Here is a 22,482-nt window from a genome sequence, read left to right as displayed (position 1 = left end):
CACTAACTCCATCACCACTGAAGCAAATCACTTACGCTGATAAAGGTGAAAGCAAGGTGTTGGGACTTGGCAAAGTGGCTATCTCAAAGGACATGCACATGGACAAAGTCATGCTTGTCGAATCCCTTGGGTTTAACCTCTTGTCAGTCTCAATGCTTTGTGATCTTGATATGATTGTCATCTTTGAAAAATATAGATGTGTAGTCGTCATGGAATCTGACAAATCCAAAGTCTTCGAAGTCTTTAGGAGAGGAGATTTGTATATTGTTGATTTTTCCAAACGTCCTCAACCAGCCACATGCTTACTAGTAAAAACCTCAGAAGGCTAGCTATGGCATCGACGACTTGGTCATGCAGGCATGAGGAATTTGCATACACTAGCGAAGAAGAAGGATGTCATTGGCATCGAATCCGTCAAATTCCTCAAGGACCATCTGTGTGGTGCTTGTGAATCTGGAAAAATAACCAGATCCAAACACCCCTCGAAGACTATCATGACAACTAATAGCCCGTTTGAATTGCTTCACATGGATCTGTTTAGAACTACTCATTATGCTACTCTAACCAATGCAGCATCTTTATATGGCTTTGTCATCGTTGATGACTATTCTTGCTATACTTGGGTACACATCATTCTGTATAAAACTGAAATGCAGGAACTCTTCAAACGATTTTCCTCAAGGGCCTCAACGAACTTCGGCATCAAGATCAACCACATCAGGAGTGATATTTGGATATAATTCAAAAATACTGGCTTTGATAATTATCTTGATGAACTTGGTATTACTCACGAATTGTCTGCTCCTTATACTCTTCAAAAGAATGGAGTCGTTGAATGCAAGAGCAGGACTCTGGTTGAATTGGCATGGACTATGCTTGAAGAATATCAGAATCCTCGTTGCTTCTGGCCTGAAGGAATCAACACTGTTTGCCACATCAACAACCGGGTATATCTTCACAAATTCCTCAAGAAAACCCCATATGAACTCCTCACCGACAAGAAACCCAATGTAAGTTATTTCAAAGTCTTCGGTGCGAGATGCTGGATTAGAGATCCTCGCCATAGCTTAAAGTTTGCACCTAAAGAACATGAGGGTTTTATGCTTGGTTACGGAAAGGACTCGCACACCTACAGAGTCTTCAACACCTATCACAACAAGGTTGTTCAAACTGTAGATGTGCGGTTTGATGAAACTAATGGCTCGCAAAGAGAGCAACTGCCTCTTGTGCGAGATAAACTACCTCCTGAGGAAGCCATCAAGCTCAAGGCAACTGGAGATATTATTCCTACTGAGGAACAACCCCTTGTTGAAGAAGTCTTCCCCAACACTAAGGAAATTCAAGCAAGTGCACTTGAGGGAAATGCTTCAGATCAAATTCGTCAGCCCAACCAAAGTCTTCAACCAGCTCATCGAAGGATTGCAAATGAAGTTGAAGTTTCCAAAATCCTCGATGACATCAATACGCCAGGTCCTCTCACTCGCTCAAAAGCTTCATATTTAGTTAACTTTTGTGGGAATTCCTCGTTTGTGTCTATCACAGATCCCTCAAAAGTTGTTGAAGCCTTCATGGAACCTGAGTGGATTCAAGCCATGCAATATGAACTTCTTCATTTCAAGCTAAATGATGTGTGGGAACTCGTCAAAATACCAGATCCTTGCAAGCACAATATCATAGGCACTGAAACAAGCAAGATGAGGATGGTGAGGTTGTGAGGAACAAGGCACGGCTTGTAGCCCAAGGCTGCACACAGGTTGAAGGAATTGACTTCGATGAAACTTTTGCACCTGTTGCTAGGCTTGAAGCTATTCAAAAATTACTTGCTTATGCTAACCATCATAATATTACTCTATATCAAAAATGCATTCGTCAATGGTAAGCTTGAGGAAGAAGTATATGTTGCTCAGCCATGAGGTTTTGAAGACCCCAATCATCCGGACAAAGTATTCAGACTAAAAAGGCACTCTATGGTATCAAGCAAGCCCCTCGGCCATGGTATGTTACATTGAAGGAATTCTTCATAAAGAAAGGCTTCAAACCCAGTTCACTTGATCCTACTCTTTTCACAAAATCCTATGACAATGAACTATTTGTGTGCCAAATATATGTCGACGACATTATTTTTGGTTGTACTGACAATCGTTACAGTGATGAATTTGCCTACATGATGGGTGAAGAATATCAAATGTCCATGATGGGGGAGCTGAAATTCTTCTTAGGTCTTCAAATTCATCAACAACGCAATGTCATCTTCATATCATAGGATAAACACCTCAATTATGTTCTGAGGAAATTTGACATGCATGAATGCAAAGGCGTCAAGACTCCTATGCCTACCAACGGCCACCTCTGCACTGATGAAAATGGTAAATATTTCGATCAACAGGTATATCGTTCTATGATTGGCTCTTTATTGTACCTATGTGCATCTAGGCTAGATATTATGCTTAGTGTTTGCATGTGTGCTCATTTTCAAGCAAAACTGAAGGAATCACACCATAAGGCTGTGAAACACATTCTTCGATATCTAGCACACGCACCAACACTAGGATTATGGTACCCCAATGGCTCAAATCTTCACCTCGTTCGATATTCTGATTCTGATTATGCTGGTGACCGGTGGATCGCAAGTCAACATCAGGCACATGACATTTCCTTGTTAGATCATTAGTCTGCTGGTCCTGAAAGAAGCAGAACTATGTATCACTCTCCACTTGGGAAGATGAGTACATTGCTACTGAATCTTGCTGCGCTCAAATGCTATGAATGAAGGAACCCTCAGAGACTGCGACAGCAACATGAAAAATGTGCCCCTCTACTGCAACAATGAGAGTGAAATCAAGATCGCCTACAACCTAGTACAACACTCGAAGACCAAGCACATCCAGATTTGTCATCATTTTCTTCGTGACCATGTCCTCAAGGGAAATATCATCATTGACCATGTGAAGACTGATGATCAACTAGCAGATATTTTCACAAAGCCCTTGGATGAGAGAAGGTTTTGCAAGTTGCTTCTCAGCTAAATATCCTAGAATCTTCGAATGTCTTGTAAATATGCACACATCGTAACACTTATGCAAAATTGATGACTTAGATGTGCAACACACAATGTAACCGTTTTCTTCAATCAATGAAGAATATCACTCTAAGTGTGAAGAAATCAATGAAGAATTTGGTTCTCAGGGCCCTACGACAATTGTATGCGGCGCGTGAAATCATCATTCTTATATGGTGGGTCACTCCACCACCCAACTTTGAAATTCTTCATGTTGGAAATTCTTCAATGTGAGACTTTGTCACAAAACCTCAAATTTTCAAAGTCTTCAAAATCTTCAAATTTGTCAAAACTTTTTGTGATGATCTTCATTTCAATATATATATATATATATGTATGTATGTATTTATATATATATTAATGAGCTTTCAATGTCCTCAACATCATTCACGTATTGCTCAGTCTTTAATTTGATATTTCCTCTAAGTGAATGTGATCGGACCCGACTCCCCTCTATGCTAAGCTCAACCCAGTCTATTCTCAATTCTTCATATGCGTTCTGTTTGATACTTGTTCAAAATCCTCACTCAGTCCTTGTCAACTGAGGACTTTTGCAACGAAATCCTCAAAATTCAAAATTTACTTTTAACGTTACCACACTAACCGCACCCACTATTCACGTTTGGATAACCACGATCTCCACCGCTTCAATCGTGGGTAACACGTGTCATGCGGAGACGAGAGGGCAAGGGCAGTTCGGTCCGAAAGTTTTGGCCCGGACCATTTTTCACCTGAGCTATAAATAGCCCCTTACCCCTGAAAGTGCGTTATATCGACTAGAGGGGGGTTGAATAGGCGATTTTTAGAATTTAATTGCTGAGGAAATTTCTTGTGAGGAAATTCCTTGTGAGGAAATTCCTCACTGATGAATTACGTGTAGCGGAAATAGCTCAGGATTAGAAGTGCAAACACTACTACAACAGATTACTTGGTGAAGATTATGAGAATCGGCTTGCACAGTATGCACGTACACACAATGCAGGTGAAGATTAACTCGAATGAAGAATTTGAGGTTGAGAAAATTCAGAGAAAGTCTTTAGACAGATTCTTCAAACAACACAGATGAAAGTCTTCAACATACAATTCTGAGGAAATGAAAGAGTTGAAGAAATAGAACCCGTAGCTTGATGAAGACAGTTCTTGATGACCCATTTCCAACTGCTGTGACAGTTGTACATCTGGTTTGGAGCGGCTTGGTATTGTAACCAAAGGACACACAGTCCTCGCCCAACACTCGTGGTAAGTCTTCAGGGCACACTTCCAAACCCTTGCAAACTCGGTCACCCGACGATCCACAATTGACTGCTGGATGCTCTAGACCATGACGCCTAACCGTCTGGAGGATGCACAGTCCTCCAAGGTAAAATGCTTCAGTTCCACGCAGAAACAAATTCTTCAGTGATGCTCAATCACTTGGTTTTGGTTTGGGGTATTTCCTCACTTTATGATTCTCTCTCAAAGACTCTGAGGAATTTGGGTTGCTTTAAATGACAAGTGCCAGTTTCTCTCGGAGCAGCCAACCAGCTAGTGGTTGTGGAGGGCAGCTATTTATAGCCTCGGAGCATCCCGACATGATTTGACATAAATGCCCTTAAATAATGTGACCGTTGGGTGCATAAGATCAGTAGGGTGGCGCGTGTCGTGGCAACGGTCGGAACTTTCAACTGTGAAAGTCCTCATGTCTCTCATATTCCTCACTTGAGGCTTTTGTAGGTTTAGGCTTGGGTTGAGCATCATGAGGAAATTTATTCCATAGTATTACTTCGACCCCCTTTAACAGTACGGTGTTCCTATGACTCAAGAGTGAAGAAAATGAACCATAAAGAGTAAATCTTCAAGCTTCGAAGTGTTCAGACTATTTTTCTTCAGGACACACCGAATTCCTCATCTTCAATATCTTCATGAGGAATATCAATTTCATCGCAATTTCTACGCGGTCAAAGTCTTCAAGTTAAGACCAATTTCTTTAGCCTAAGACATTCATTTTTTAGGTGTCGATATTCATCGTATAACTCAAACACCTCAGCGACTTATAGAGCATGTGCACACTTACAAACACATTAGTCACTTAACCTATAAGTCTTCAAACCAGCAAAATCACTAAGGGCGCTAGATGCACTTACAACCCCCCTCAGTTAAAACTCTTCTCTTCCTCTCATCTTCTCCGCTCGAGCTCAAACCCTAGCGCCGGTGCTAGCATCTCCGTCGCTGGTGACGAAAAGCTTCACTGCCTCGCCGTCACCGTCGCCTTCGCCGGACTCACGCCAACTGCGGAACATCTTCCTCCACCGCCGCCATAGCTGTCTTCAGTCGCCAAGTTAGGGCACTAAAGATCTGGACCGAAGAACTTCCTCTTTTTACTGCTTTAGTTCATCGTGTTCTTCGCAAAGGGTAAATAAAATCATATTTTGCTACCCATGTGTATCTTTTAATTCTCTCTTAGATTCGCAAAATCAGTTTTTCCTCACAAATTCTCTCAGCTGTCCACACCCATGTCTAGAACACTTCATGAATTTCACTTAGTCAGTAAATTCTTCACGAGATTCCTCAATTGTGTAAATTTTTGAATCTGGACAACTCTCGAACCCAAGATCAGAATGCTCAGTCAAATTCCTCAACTCACTGGTCAAATTGCTCAACTTAGGTAATTTTTCAATTTCCTGAAATCTGAGAACGCATATGACCTCTCCAAATTCTACGCACATATACTCTGTTCACCTGTGCAAAATGTGAGTTGATGAATCAGTAGGTTCTCATCAACTTAACTCATTTGCAGCATTTCTAGAAGAAACATTACCTATGTCCTCAGAATCATCAAGAATGAAAATTCCTCAGCAAAAGCCTCAACTGAACAAAATGGAGGAAGACAGAAAACTGAAAGGTGGCAAGAAGCTAGAACAAAACACTGCCTTTGAGATCCCTGAGGAGATCTATGCTCAGTATTGTACATTTGATGAGGAAATTCATGGTAAAGAGACCATGACAAAGCGCAAGATATGGCTTCCAAAGATATGTCACTCCGAAGTATGCCAAGAAGTTTGCCCTCAAGCCTCCCTGCAAAAGGTTGCCACGGTGAGATCAACAACCATCACATCCCTCAAGCGTAGCCACAATTGAGGATTACCCTGATGAAAAAGACAATAATTGTCTAAGCTACAGAAAAAAGGCTAAAGCCGCTATCACGAAATTCAATGAGGACTCTGCTGTTGCAGCTACTGCTACCACTTCTTCAGCTGTTGAGGCCTCTACTACAGAAAATACTCAAAAGAAGGCTCTGTTGAAGAAACCAAGTCTCAAGCCAAAAGCCTCAACAACAGTATCAAAAGAGCAACTTCCACAGAAAGTAGCAACAACTACAAAATCCTCAACTATAGCAAAGTCTTCACCTCCTCTGCAAAAGCAGCTCGGTAAGCTTCAATCTGAAAACCCAAGTTCCTCGGTGCCATCTGCCATGGGCTCAGCTTCAAAATCTTCACCATGTCTGTTGAAGACTAAGATGACTGCTGGTAGAGGTACCAGGCCAAGACCGGGCAAAGTCATCAACATTCCTTCTGCATCAGAAGGAAATGAAGAATATGATGATGAAACTCTTCAAGCCATCATCTGAAACAAGCAAGGAACTGCTAAACTTCATTAATCTTTAGCATGAGGATCCAAACACTCCAATTGATGATTTGAAGCTTCCTCGTGGCGTCAGCCATATGGTTGCCACTTTCATCAATGAAGCAAAATGGAAGGATCAACAAGCCAAACAAGCTAGGCTTGCAAAGATCAAAAAGGATAAATTATTGAAACAGAACCTCCTCAACTTATTCCCTGAGAAACTTGTTTCTACTCAGGCTGAGTTGTAGAATCTCATGGACAGATATACAAGTCTTCATGCGGATCTAAAGGGTGCCAAATTGCAATTCGTCAAAGCCGCAACTGCAGTAGTTGATGAATACAACAGCAGGGTTGCCGCTTCAAAGCAGCCAACAAATGAAGAACCAGCAGCTCAAGAAATTCCTCAGAATATTCCAGCTAAAGAATTTGCCAGGCCTGACACTGATGAAGCAGTGCGTGATGAAAATGCTCCTTCACCTAAGTCTTCAAGGGTGAAGAAAATGACACCTCGGTCTGTAGCAGACGTGAAGAGAACTGAAGCTGCTGAAAAAGAAGCAAAGAAGAGAAAAGCATCAATTGCTTCAGAATCTTCAAAAGCAAAATGTCTGAAGAATATGCCTTCGGAGTCTTCATCAGCCCAAGTGGATGCTAATCCCCTAACTGTAGCCCCATCATATATTATTGTTCCATTCGGTGAGGAATACATCATTCTAGAAGAGGATGAAGAAATGGCAGACAATCGCTCTCGTGCATCCGCACCGATGGATGAGGAAATTCAAGCTGATGATATTCGTCAAGCCACAACACCTTCGATGACTACTGAAGAAAAGGAGGGTGATGAAGAAATTGGATGCAGCACACCCATGATCCATGACAAGATCTGGGAACAGGCTCACCCAAACTCACCAAGAACAGCTCAAATTCCTCAAACTCTGACTTCCATTGAGATTCTTACTGGCTCTCATGAAAAAGAACACATGAGAAATCAGCACAAGACCAAGAATCAGCTGCATCAGCTGAAGAAAACACAGCACCAAAAACTGCAACTACTTCCTCAGATCAGAAAATTCCTCAAGCTGAAGAAAATGCTCCTGCTCAAAATGCTGAAATTGCAATTGTAGTGATGAATCCTGAAACTGCAATTGTGGTGGCCACAACTCCTCAAGATGAACAACAGCATAATCTTCAACCAAAGCCTCATCAACCCTTCTTAAAGAGGCCGAGCTTTCAGAAGGAAGCATTCTTTGATGAGTACCATTACTTCATAGCAGAAAATCCCTATGATAGGCTTCGCATCAGGCACAGAAAGTTCTAGACCAGAAATCAACTCAACTACTATGCTTCTGTGCTCTGTGGAAGAAAGAATATATTTCATCACACTCACATTCCTCAGTGTGACATGGAGGAAATAGCTTGCTTCGCCCCAGTCCTCAATGTTCTTCACGAAGCAGGGCTACTGCCATTATGTATAGATATCAATGATTGGAATACGAACATAACTCTTCAATTCTATGCCACACTGCATATCTCACACGACCCCAAAGACGTCAAAACATGGGTCATGGACTGGATGATTCAGTACACGCATTACAAAGCTCCAGCCACAGAATTGCTTCGAGCTCTTCCAATATCAATTCCTTCACAAGATGCAGTCAGGATATATGATGAAAGAGAACTGCCAAACAAGCTCATGGAAGTCCTCATGAAGCCTTTGGATCAAGGCCAACCTCCAAGGACCAGATTCCTAGTGAAGGATCTAAAGTACGAGCCCAAAACTGTCTATAGAATCTTGTCATATTCCTTCTCTTCTATCAAAGGGCATGGCAATGAAGAAGAGGTTGTAGGCATCATGAAGAATATCCTATTCAATGTCATTCATGGCATCCCTATGAATCTTCATGATTTCTTCTTGAGGACTGTGGCTGACAACGGTTTGACACCTTATGAGCTGAAGATTTATGCACCTTGTATCATGAGATTCATCAGGAATAGATCTCGCATCAACTATCAAGCTGACTTTGAGAATCACCTCGGCTATCTGCCGCCTATCAAAGTCATCAAGCAATATTTTGAACCAGTTGAAGGCAAAGGCATGTCCGTGATTGATGAAGGAAATAAGCCCCTAGATGGCCAATTTCGCAAGGTTGACTCATATTCCTCATATGATGACACTGCTACGCAATACCCCTCAAGCCCAACTGCCCCGAGGGTGATGAATAACAGAGAGCTTCTCCTCAGTCTTCACCAGAAAGTCGATCGCAATCACAAGTGGGTGAAATGCTAGTTTGGCGCCATTGTGAAAACCCTCAATGAGACTCAAAATGCAGTGAAGAAAAACCACTATTATCTTTGTGAGGTATTTGATCACACTTGGGCCACCCTGGCTCACCTTAAGACTCCCGAGGAACATGAAGAAATGGAATTTACTCAAGACTTTGACTAGTCGTGGCCTCCAAAGAAGAAATTAAATCCTATTCCAGTTCCTGACTTGGAGGACACCTCATTTTCTTCATTTCGCACTGCAGAATTAGATGCAGAACCAGAGGACACTACAACTGGTCCAAGAAAGAAGTCTGTCTCCAAGGATACTCACGCCTCCGCATCAACAAAGAAGTGAATTTCTTCAACGACGTTAGTCCTCAGTTTTGTTCCTTTTCGTCACTTGATGACAAAGGGGGAGAAATCAGAGAGTTAGTTTTGAAGCGGGATTAATTATGAGCTTATAAACTTTATTAAGTTACAAACTCTTGGTTCTTCTGAAGTTTTTTTTATGTAATGAGTTGTAACTTAAGCCCCATGGTGTTTTGATTGCATGCTTATTCCTTAAAATTCATTAATGCACGCATGCTGAAACTCGGTAGACACCATTTTTCATCTTGCATGTCTAATGCATAATACTATATGTGAAATGCATCCATGAATTGCAAGATATATGGGGAGATCTCCATGATATGAATCATCACTGTGCATCTGTTGCTCAAAGCAAATTCCTCAAAATATGCACATCTTGAGGGGGATTTTCTCTCTATCTTGACTTCAAATTCCTCAAACTCTGTACTTACATTGCATATTATTATCCCCATTGAAAAGTTAATCTAATTGTCATCAACCACCAAAAAGGGAGAGATTGTAAGTGCATCTAGTGCCCCTTAGAGCTTTTGGTGATTTGAAGACTTATAGGTTAAGTGATTGATATGTTTGTGAGTATACACATGCTCTATAAGTCGCTGAGGAGTTTCAGTTATTCAGTGAATTTCGACACCTAAAAATGTATGTCTTCGAGTGTAGACTTTGGCCCTTCCTTGAAGATTTGATAACAAAGAAATTGCGAAGAAATTGATATTCCTCATGAACATATTGAAGATGAGGAATTTGGTGTGTCCTGAAGAAAACACTCTGAAGACTTTAAAGCGTGAAGATTTACTCTTTCTATTTCATTTCCTTTACACTTGAGTCATAGTAACACCATATTTTTAAAGGGGGTCGAGGTAAAACTACAGAATGATTTTTCTCATGATGCTCAACCCAAGCCTAAATCTACCAAAGCCTCAAAGTGAGGAATATGAGAGACATAAGGACTTTCACAGTTGAAAGTTCCCACCGTTGTTGCGCCATGTGCCACCTCACTGATCTTATCCACCCAACAGTCATATTATTAAAGGGCATTTATATCAAATCATGTTGGGATGCTCCCACGCTATAAATAGCCGCCCCCACAACCACTTGTTGGTTGGCTTCTCCGAGAGAAACTCACAGTTTTCATTTAGAGCAAGCCAAATTCCTTAGAGTCTTCGAGAGAAAATCATCAAGTGAGGAAATACCCTAAACACCAAACCCAAACCAAAAAACCAAGTGATTAAGCATCACTAAAGAAGTTGTTCCTATGTGGAACCAACGCTTGTTACCTTTGAGGACTGTGTATCCTCCAGACGGTTAGGCTTCATGGTCTAGAGTATCCAGCACTCAATTGTGGATTGCCGGGTGACCGAGTTTGTGAGGGTTTGGAAGTTTGGCCTGAAGAGTTACCACGAGTGTTGGGTGAGGACTGTGTGTCCTTAGCTCAAGGACAATACGGTAGGGACAATGTGTAAGTACACTAAAGACTGGGATCTCCAGTGCCCCGGACTAGTGTGCGGACACCGTCAGCCCCTCCGCAGTGGCAAGGCGCGTCGCTGGAGATTAGGGCGGAAGCAAGACTCAGAAGCCACCAAATGCTGATTGCAAGCCCCAGCAAGCACTCGCTTGCTGGGAAGGAAGAAGAAATTCCGACAGGAGCTCCCTACCGGGGAGATAGACTGTGCCACGGCAAGACCCTCCCGCCGAGGAAGAAGGACTAAGCCCCGGCAAGCCACCCTTGTCGGCAAGATTGACAAGGCCTCTGCAGGCCATCACCTCCCTGCCGAGGGGAAGAGGAAGACCCCGGCAAGGTAACACTGCCGAGAAGGAAGAGAAAGCCCGAGGAGAGTCGCGGGGCCAGGGCGCCCTCGTGACCTGCGAACGCCCCCACCGACGAGCACGCCACCGATGATGCATGAGCCACGCATCCGCCCACACGCCAGCACAACACCACGGGGTTGCCACGTGTGGGTACGTGTCCAATCCCCCGTGACGAGGTCAGGTAAGTCTGTCGAAGCATTTAATGCACCTCTGACAAGGCAGTAACAATGTAACTATCGGTCGGCGTTGTTTCACTCGTGAACCCACCGTTCACCCACTGAGCCACTGTGGTGGCCCCTTCGCCTATAAAAGGAGGCCCGAGGCTCAGTAGTAGAGGCTTTTTTGGCTTTTTGTTAAACCGAAGGGCTGTAAAAAGGGACAGACTATAGTAACCCCCAAAACGAATAACTAAACGCATCCAGGAGTAGGGTTTTACGCACCACGCGGTCCGAACCTTGGTAAAAAGATCTTTTCGGGCCCTGACTGTTAGTTCTGCTCCTGTCTCGACCCCTCTCCCCACCAAACTAGCAAAAAGGGGACCGTTGAGGCCCCCATAGGTGTCGATCCTTCACCGACATCTTTGGCACGCCAGGTAGGGGGATCGCGGGAAGAGGCCGGCGTCAGCGCCGCCCAGATCCGACGAGTCGCTCGTCGGCTCCACGGATCCAAGTTCGCGCTGCATCTTCCTTGAGTGGGAGGAGTCAGTGGCTGCTCTGCCCACGCACGAGCCCGTAGAGCCTCCATAGGTGCTACGCGAGCGCGGGTGGAAGGAGTGGAAACCTCGAGCTCCGCATCTCTCGGCCGACACACCTCCTTGGAACGTCGCGCTGCTGTTGAGGGCGTGATAGGGGGCTTAGGCCAGGCCTCCTACGCTTACTCCGACCGATGCACATCTCCGGAGTGCTGCATGGTCGTCGAGGATGCGTCTGAGGCCCCAAACCCCCTTCACGCACCCTCCGGCTCGCATTTCTCCTTGCAGCGTTGTGACGCCGGAAAGATGCGCTCAGGGGCTCCGCCAGCAAAACTCTTGCAAAAGAGATCAGAAAGCGTTACACCCCAGCGTGCCTCTTTCCTCCAAAGTGTCCAAAGGCCACCGGCGAAAACCTCGTCGACAAGGAGGCTGCTGGAGGCGACATCAGCTTGCCGGGTGTACGGATACTCCTCCGAGGCAGCACCTTGAGACGCTGCGGCTAGGAATACCGCGACGCGCCAGATAAGTACACATGCAATCTTCTTGATAGACTCTTGGTAGATTAGTTGTATCCTTTTGAAGCTTCGACTTTTGTATGAGAATCCCAGGCACAGATGGACCATGTTAGGATCAGTGCACTCCGACTCCGTTTTGAGCCTTTTCAACAACTTGAGCGGCCATAGAGCACGCTTATCTCGTTTCGAACTCGCTCAATGTTTCGAACGGCTACGTAACACCTTATTTCGCCTCGAGCCATGCTCGATGATTTACATGGTTGCACGGAGTGCGGCAAGGAGTCTTGCCGGTGACGACCTCCTCTGTTGAGTTTTCTGAGGATCCACTCCTCTAAGTGCTCGCGGCAGGTTTAGTCAAGCTCGCAAGCATTCGGAAAGTGAAAAGGAATAATCATACAAAATGAGAGTCGAATAAAGGATGCAACTATTCATTCATTTTTCTGGATACATTCGATTCCACTTACAAGGCATCGTTTTCCTAATCTAAAGACTCTGTCTTTTAACGAGGGACAACCTACACGGATGAATTGGAGTTCATGAAGACAAGACGCGGCGAGACCCACGCTACATCCATGTTGGCTCCTCCTGGACCAGCACTGTACCGACGAGAGCAGGTTCGGCCTCGTCAAGCCACTGGAAGGGGTGATGGATCCAGTTCAGATCCCCCTCCAAGGAGGGGGAGGGGCGTTACCAGGTTGTGCCAGTGCAGGAAGCACTTAGTCTGAGCCGGGGGAATCGTCCTCCAATTTGATTCCCCCAGGCTTGAGACTAGGCTCAGCACCATCACCACTGCCGCCCTCCCCGTCGTTGTCGCTCGAAGCAGAGCATTCAACGTCGCTCGAGCCTTCTTCGCAGCAGCCGAGACGCACACTGAAGCGCCCTAGAACTTGACGACGAGCGTACAAGCCTCCATCAGCTTGGAGCGGAGGACGTAGCCGTCCTTGTGTCCATGAGCCCGTGTGAAAATCTTCCAGCCGCGCCCAAGTAGCATGGAATGGGACTTCGGATACTCCGCGTGCACCTTCATGGCTCCATGGGAGCAGCCTAGCACCCGTATCCACAAGACAGGGGGCCTGGCAGCCTCCATCGCCCTAGCGAAGGGCGGGGGAGATGCAAATGGCCCCGCACAACGCTGTGTAGCTCCACGACGAACTCCAGCGTCGTCCCGTCCGAGTGCCCGCCAAGCCCAGGAGAAGGAGGAAACGCTGGAGTAGCGTTCCGCCTCCCTCGGCCACGTCCCCGGCGTCCTCGGCCCCTCGAGCCTCTCCCGCCATGGTGGACGGGGCTGCCGCTGGCTACGGCCCCTGAAGCTGTGGCATGATCTGAGCGGGATCCCCTTGCTGCCCCCGCGGCCAACGGAGGCCGGCGCCGTCCCCTAACCATGGTTAGGGGCGGGTGCCACCGGCAAAGATGAAAGAAACAAGAGAAGACAAGGCGATAGGCGCAGAAGGCTTAGAGAGTGAGATGGTAAGGGAAAAACCTCCGTGCGAAGACCCTAATTTATAGGGCAAAGCTCGGAGGCCACACTCCTCGCTCGAGAAGCCACCGCCCCTCTCGCCCAATCGCCCTAAAGTCACGAGATGAACATGGAACCGCCCTGATGCACCAATGCATGCAGGGGCAGGCCCATCCACGCCCGTGGCTTTTCAGGCCACGATCGCCACTTGCCCGACCGTCGCTGCCCATGTCCTAGACGTGGCAGAGGCGTTTTCAGGTAATAAACATGCCATCACGTGCACACTGCACACCCTCCCACTTCGCTTGTTCAATGTGCGACGTGGGGAAAGAAAGCTTGTAACGTCTCGATTCCGATAAGCCCGGGGCCCGCGAGTCCGCGCACCGCTTTGGGACTGGCCCAACAACGCCTTGCATGTGTGTGTGGCCTAGGCCCGGGGGCTACTGTCGGTGCACTAAAGACTGGGGTGTCCAGTGCCCCGGACTAGTCTGCGGACACCGGCAGCCCCTCCGCACCGGCAAGGCGCGTCGCTGGAGCTTAGGGCGAAAGCAAGACTCAAAAGCCACCAAGTGCCGATTGCAAGCCCCGCCAAGCACTCGCTTGCAGGGAAGGAAGAAGAGACCCCGGCAAGAGCTCCCTGCCGGGGAGATAGACAATGCCACGGTGAGACCCTCCCGCCGAGGAAGAAGGACTGAGCCCCGGCAAGCCACCCTTGCCGGGATGATTGACAAGGCCTCGGCAGGCCATCACCTCCTTGTCGAGAGGAACAGGAAGACCCCCGGCAAGGTAACCCTGTCGGAAAGGAAGACAAAGCCCGAGGAGAGGTGCGGGCCCAGGCTTCCTCGCGACCTGCGAACGCCTCCACCGATGAGCATGCCACCGACGATGCATGAGCCACGCGTCCGCCCGCACGCCAGCACAACACCCTGGAGTTGCCACGTGTGGGTACGTGTCCAACCCCCCCTGACGAGGTCAGGTAAGTGTGTCAAAGCATTTAATGCACCTCTGACAATGCAGTAACAATGTAACTATCGGTCGGCGCTATTTCACTTGTGAACCCACCGTTCACCCACTCAGCCACTTTGGTGACCCCTTCGCCTATAAAAGAAGGCCCGAGGCTCAGTAGTAGAGGCTTTTTTGGCTTTTCGGTAAACCGAAGGTCTTTAAAAAGGGACAGATCTATAGTAACCCCCAAAACGAATAACTAAACGCATGTAGGAGTAGGGTTTTACGCACCGCGCAGCCCGAACCTGGGTAAAAAGATCTTGCTGGGCCCTGACTGTTGGTTCCGCTCTTGCCGCGAGCCGCCTCCCCGCCAAACTAGCAAAAAGGGGACCGTTGAGGCCCCCATAGGTGTCAATCCTTCACCGAAAGTGTGTCCCGGGACTGTGTGTCCTTTGGCTTCAATACCAAGCCTCTCCGAACCAGACGTACAACTATCACAACAGTTGGAACTGGGTCATCAACAACTATCTTCATCAAGCTATGGGTTCTATTTCTTCAACTCTTTCATTTCCCGAATTGTATGTTGAAGACTTTCATCTGTATTGTTTGAAGAATTTGTCTGAAGACTTTCTCTGAATTGCCTCAACCTCATATTCTTCACTTGAGTTTATCTTCACCTACTTACTCTGTACTTGTGAAATGTGCGAACCGAATCTCTGAAATCTCATCGAGTACTTTGATGTAGACATCTTTGCACACCCGATCGTGTGCTACTTTCGCTGCACTCAGTTGATAACCGAGGACTTTCCTCACAAGGAATTTCCTCAGTGATGAAATTATAAAAATCTCCTATTCACCCCCTCTAGTCGATATAACGCACTTCCAGAGACTTGTGTGGCAAGTCTGGAACTTGCTACCACTTTTGTCAATAAGTCCATCTTCAACCTTGAAGAAAATGACAATGTCAACAACACTGATGACTATGACATTGACTTTGCTCCCACCTATCGTTTCATCGCAAAAGGTTCAAAGGTACCAAGCCACACATCCTCTTCTGACTCTAGTGACCATGAACCTAATAATTATCAAAAACCAAGTTACTATAAACTTGCCAACATTGCTACTAAGCAACAAATTGATATTAAAATGCTTCACAAACTGCTAGACAAAAGCGATGACCTGTTGAATGATGAAATGAATCATACTCAAATCCTCACTGAAGATATTCAAAGTCTTCAGTCTAGATTTGATAGTCTTCAAGAATGTTGTGGTACACTCTTGGCTGATCATGAGAAGCTTTCCTATGAATTTCTTCAAAGGAAGCTAGATCTTGAGAAGCTGAAAATATCCCATGATGACCTTCGAGTGGAAAATGATTCATTGCTTTCTCAAAAATCAGTACCGCTCAGGAATATTTAATTCCACCATGTCTAAAATGCATTGAACATGAAACTGATAATTCTTCACTTGAAACCTCAAATGCTTCTATCACTACAAATTCTTCAACTGTTCGTGTGGTAACCAATTCCCCACCTAAGGAAACCACAAATGTTACTGACAAAAATGCAGGGTTGAAGGAATTATACGTGACTAGCATATACAAAAGTCTCAAAAGTCATCAAACCCTTTGCGATGTGCTCAAAAAGCAGATTCTAAACAGGAACCCAAGGAAAGTGGGCATTACCTTTGGGAGGAAACTTAATGTTTATGGGTCATACTGGAAATTTGAGCAGTACCCCAAAACTTCATGGGTTGCTGCAAAAGGACCTCCTCTTGATCCATCCACAATAACAGGTTTTGCATGTGAAATGTCTTATTCCTCTAATGAGTCTTTTGACTCTACCTCTAAACTGTTAAAAATCAAGATGGTGAAGTATTTTCTAGATATGTTGGAACTAACTGCAGGAATGGACCACCCCTGAGGAAATCATCGGTTCCCAAAAGCAACTTGAAAGTCTTCAGGCGAATGTCCTCATGACACCAGTAGTTCAGAACAGGAACCCCAGATCAAATTCCTCAGGTGGACCAAAGTCCTCACGATGATCAAATTCCTCAAATGGTCAAAATTATGCTTGTACTCACACTAATGCTTCTGATATGCAGGGAAACTACAAAGGATATGAATATGTGCACTATTCCTCAAATAACTATGTTCATAAGTCCTCAAAGAATTTCTCTGCCTATTCATTTGAGTACTCTAACCCCCTCCCGTGAAAATAAGCGCATTAGCTTCAATGCGTGAATTGTCATATGGTGCTAGCAGGATGATGAACTCTTTACCACCCCTTCAGATGTGGGTGGTGAAGAAATTGAACTAATCACTTCTGCAGGCCAGGTCTGTAGTTGAAAGTCATCACGTGAAGAATTATCTGGAGACCGAAGGAAATTGCTTGATAGGAGGCAAGCTAGAGCATGATGAAATGATCTATCATTTCACACGTCCTCATTATGTCCTCAAATTTATTTCATGTGATGAAATTCAAGTCTGATGAAATTGATATCATATTCTTCAATCTGAAGCACATTAGATGGTAAGAAGTACTAATCCATCTACAGAATGACCAACCCAAGACCACAGAGTGGGTTCTTGACAGTGGGTGTACAAATCACATAACTGGTAATAAATGCTTATTGATGAATATCCCACTGAGTGCACCACCACTGAAGCATATCAGCTACGCTGACAAAGGTAAAAGCAAGGTATTGGGACTTGCTAAAGTGGCTATCACTAAGGACCGACACATGGACAATGTCATGCTTGTCGAATCCCTTGGGTTTAAACTCATGTCAATGTCAATGCTTTGTGATCTTGATATGATTTTCATCTTTGGAAAATATAGACGTGTAGTCGTCATGGAATCTGACAAATCCAAAGTCTTCGAAGGCTTTATGAGAGGAGACTTGTATATTGTCGATTTATCTACATGTCCTCAGCCAACCACGTGTCTACTAGCAAAAATCTCAGAAGGCTGGCTATGGCATTGACGACTTGGTCATGCAGGCATCAGGAATTTGCACACACTGGCGAAGAAGAAGCATGTCATTGGCATGGAAACCATCAAATTCTTCAAGGACCATCTCTGTGGGGCTTGTGAGTCTAGAAAGATGACCAGATCCACACACCCCTCAAAGACTATCATGACTACTACTCGTCCATTTGAATTACTTAACATGGATCTATTTCGACCTACTCATTATGCTACTCTAAGCAATGCAACATCTCTATATGGCTTTGTCATCGTTGACGATTATTTTCGTTATACTTGGGTGCATATCATTATGTATAAAGCTGAAGAGCAGGAAGTCTTCAAATGATTATCCTCAAGGGCCTCGATGAACTTCGGCATCAAGATCAAAGACATCAGGAGTGACAATGGGACAAAATTCAAGAATACAGGCCTTGATGATTATCTTGATGAACTTGGTATTAATCACGGATTGTCTGCTCCTTATACTACTCAATAGAATGGCGTCGTTGAACAGAAGAACATGACTCTGGTTGAAATGGCATGAACTATGCTTGAAGAATATCACACTCCTCGTCGCATTTGGCCTGAGGCAATAAACACTGTTTGCCACATCATCAACAGGGTATATCTTCACAAATTCCTCAAGAAGACTTCATACGAACTCCTCATTGACAACGAACCCAATGTAAGTTATTTCATAGTCTTCGATGCAAGATGCTGGATTACAGATCCTCACCATAGCTCAAAATTTGCACCAAAAGAACATGAAGGTTTTATGCTCGGTTACGGAAAGGACTCACACACCTACAGAGTCTTCAACACCTATCACAACAAGGTTGTTGAAACTGTAGATGTGCGGTTCGATGAAAGTAATGGCCCGCAAAGAGAGCAAGTACCTCATGTGCGAGATAAATTGACTCCTGAAGAACCTATTAAGCACAAGGCTACTGAAGATATCGTTCCTACTGAGGAACAACCTCTTGTTGATGAAGTCATCCCCAACAATGATGAAATTCAAGCGGTTGGACCTGAGGAAATTGCTCCAGATCAAAGTCCTCAGCCCAACCAAAGTCCTCAACCTACGCATCCCAGGATTGCAAATGAAGTGGAAATTGACAAAATCCTCGAGGACATCAATGCACCAGGTCCCCTTACTTGCTCATAAGCCTCACATTTATATAACTTTTGTGGGTATTCTCCTTTCATGTTTTGTCACAGAACGTTCAAAAGTTGATGAAGCCTTCATGGAACCCGAGTGGATTCAAGCCATGGAAGATGAGCTTCTTCAGTTCAAGCTAGATGACATCTGGGAACTCGTCAAAAGACCTGATCCTCGCAAGCACAATATCATCAGCACCAAGTGGATCGACCGAAACAAGCAATATGAGGATGGTCAGGTTGTGAGGAACAAGGCACGATTTGTAGCTCAAGGCTACACACATGTTGAAGGAATAGACTTTGACGAATCTTTTGCACTTTTTCTTAGACTTGAAGCTATTTGTATATTGCTTGCCTATGCTAATCATCAAAATACTACACTGCATCAAATTGATGTGAAAAGTGCATTCCGCAATGGTAAGCTTGAGGAAGAAGTATATGTTGCTCAGCCCCTAGGTTTTGAAGACCCGGAGCATCCAGACCAAGTCTTCGGACTAAAAAAGGCACTCTATAGCCTCAAGCAAACCCCTCGGGCATGGTATGTTACATTGAAGTAATTCCTAGTGAAGAAAGGCTTCAAACCCAGTTCACTTGATCCCACTCTTTTCAAAAAATCCTATGATAATGAACTGTTTGTATGCCAAATATATGTGGATGATATCATCTTTCGTCGTATTGACAAACGTTACAGTGATGGATTTGACTATATGATGGGTGAAAAATATCAAATGTCCATGATGGGGGAGCTGAAATTCTTCCTAGGGCTTCAAATTCGTCCACAACGCAATGTCATCTTCATCTCTCAAGAGAAATACCTGAAGGATGTCCTCAAGAAATTTGGCAAGAATGAATGCACAGGCCTCAAAATTCCCATGCCTACCAATGGTCACCTCTCCACTAACGAAAATGGTACATTTTTTGATCAGCAGGTATATCTCTCTATTATTGGCTCTTTATTTTTCTTAGTGTTTGCATGTGTCGCATTTCCAAGCAAAACTGAAGGAATCACACCATAAGGCTATGAAACAAATTCTTCAATATCTAGCTCACACACCAACACTTGTATTATGGTACCCCAAGGGCTCAAATCTTCACCTCGTTGGATATTCTGTTTCTGTTTATGCTGGTGACCGTGTGGATTGCAAGTCAACGTCAGGCACATGTCATTTCCTCGGACGATCCTTTGTGTGTTGGTCCTCAAAGAAGAAGAACTGCGTATCACTCTCCACTATTGAAGTTGAATACATTGTTGCTTGAACTTGTTGCGCTCAACTTCTTTGGATCAAGCAAACCCTAAAGGACCGTGACATCAACATGAATAATGTGCCCCTCTACTGCGACAATGAGAGTGCAATCAAGATTGCTTACAACCCAGTACTAGACTTGAAGACCAAGCACATCTAGATTCGTCATCATTTTCTTCATGATCATGTACTCAAGGGGAACATCAAAATTGACCATGTGAATACTTAAGGCCAGTTAGCGGATATCTTCACTAAGCCCTTGGATGAGAAAATGTTTTGCAAGCTGCAGTGCAAACTAAATATCCTAGAATCATTGAATGTTCTGTGAAAAGGAACACATCCTAACACTTACGCAAAATTGATGACTTAGATGCGCAACACACAAATTAACATTTTTCTTCAATCAATGAAGAATAACACACTACGTGTGAAGAAAGTAATGAAGGATTTGATTCTCACGACCGTACAACAATTGTACGCGGCACCTGAAATCGTCATTCTTATACGATGGGTCACACCACCACCAAAATTTGAAATTCTTCAAATTCAAAATTCTTCAAAGTTGAAATTCTTCAAATCTGAGAATTTTTACAAATTCGTCAAATTTTCAAAGTCTTCAAAATTTTCAAATTCTTCAAAATTTTCTGATGATCTTCGTTGGCTATATAGATACTCATATATATGAGCTTTCAATGTCCTCAACAACATTCACTATTTGCTAAGTCTTCAAGTTGGTTTTTCATCTAAGTGAATGTGATCGGACCCATTGGTATCATTGCTGGCAGCGGCGCTAGGGTAGAGCTCGAGTGGGGGAAGATGAAAGTGAGAGGAAGTGTTTTCATTCAAGGGGGTAGGGGCTATTTATATCTCAGGTGAAAACGGTCCGAAGCGAAACTTTCAGACCCAACTTCCCTTGCCCTTTCCTCTCCAAGTTACACGCTTTACCCACATACGAAGCGGTGGAGATAGTGCAGTTCGTGGTTAACCTGTCATGAGTAGTGGGTGTAGTTAGAGCGGTAACAGCAGAAAAATTTAAGTTTGAAAAGTTTGAGGATTTTTTTGCAAAGTTTTCAACTGACAAGGACTGACTGAGGACTTTGAACGCATAGGAAGAATTGAGAATAGTTTGGGTTGAGCTTAGCATAGAGGGGAGATGGGCTCAGGAGTGGTAGAAATACAAGTATGTCACTCCTAAGAATGCCAACAAGTATGTCGTCAAGCCTCCTTGCATCAGGGCTCCTCTGGGAGAACAACAATGTGCCCATCCCTCAAGCATAGTCACTATTGTAGACTATCCTGATGAAAAAGCCAAGTATTTGGCAAAACTGAGGAAAAATGCCAAAGAAGTTGTGACGAAGTTCAATGAGGATTCTGTTGCTGCAGCTGTTGCTGCCTCCTCCTCTTCTAGAGAGGCTTCTGCCACTGAACAACCACCCAAGAATACACTGATGAAGAAATCAGGTGTCAAGCCAAAGTCCTCAACCACACTATCCAAACAGAAAATTCCTGAGACATCTCCAATTGTGGCTGCAATGTCCTCAACGGCTGCAAGTCATCAACTGCACGAAAGTATTCACTTACTTTGTAGCCCAGTCTAGTTAGCAACCAACAGGGACCTCAGTTCCCTCAAAACCATCTGCCTCTCGCACGGCACACAAATCCTCAAGTGCATACTGAAGACAAAGATGACTGCTGGGCAAGGAACTAGGCCCAGTACAAACAGAGTTGTCCTCAATGTTCCCTCTGCATCAGAGGAAAGTGATGAATATGATGATGAAACTTTTCAAGCCATCATCGGAAACAAACAAGAAAGGTTTGCACAAGCTAAAGGTACCACAATTCCCCTTGCACTGGATCCGAAGGTGATACTGGATTTCATCGATCTTTGGTACAAAGATCCCAACATACCCATTGACGATTTGAAGCTTCCACATGGACCCAGTCACATGGTGGCCTCATTCATAAATGATGAAAAGTGGAAGTCCCAGCAAGCCAAACAAGCTCAGAAAGCAAAGGTTCAAAAGTAGAAGTACGTGCAACAAAATCTTCTGACCTTAACGCCAGAGCAACTTGTCTCCACTCAAGCTGAGCAGAAAACACTCACTGAGAAATACACAAGCCTTCATGCTGACAGTAACAGAGTCAAAGTAAGGTTTGTCAAGGCCGCTACTGAAGCCATTACAGAGTACAACAACAGGGTTGCAGTCCCAACTCAACCATCAATTCCTCAAGCGAACTACACTGTAGACTTGGGTGATGAAGATGAAGAATCTACTGATGATGCACATGTTGTTGACACACCTGCTGTTGATGCACCCGCTGCTGATGAACCTGTTGCTGATGAACCTGCAGCTGATGAAACTGCTGAAAAATCTGCCAGGCCTAAAAATGAATATGCAATGCATG

This window comes from Hordeum vulgare, chromosome 5H (genome assembly GCF_904849725.1).
Source record: "Hordeum vulgare subsp. vulgare chromosome 5H, MorexV3_pseudomolecules_assembly, whole genome shotgun sequence".
Taxonomy (NCBI): domain Eukaryota; kingdom Viridiplantae; phylum Streptophyta; class Magnoliopsida; order Poales; family Poaceae; genus Hordeum; species Hordeum vulgare.
Note: the sequence above shows the minus strand (reverse complement) of the source record.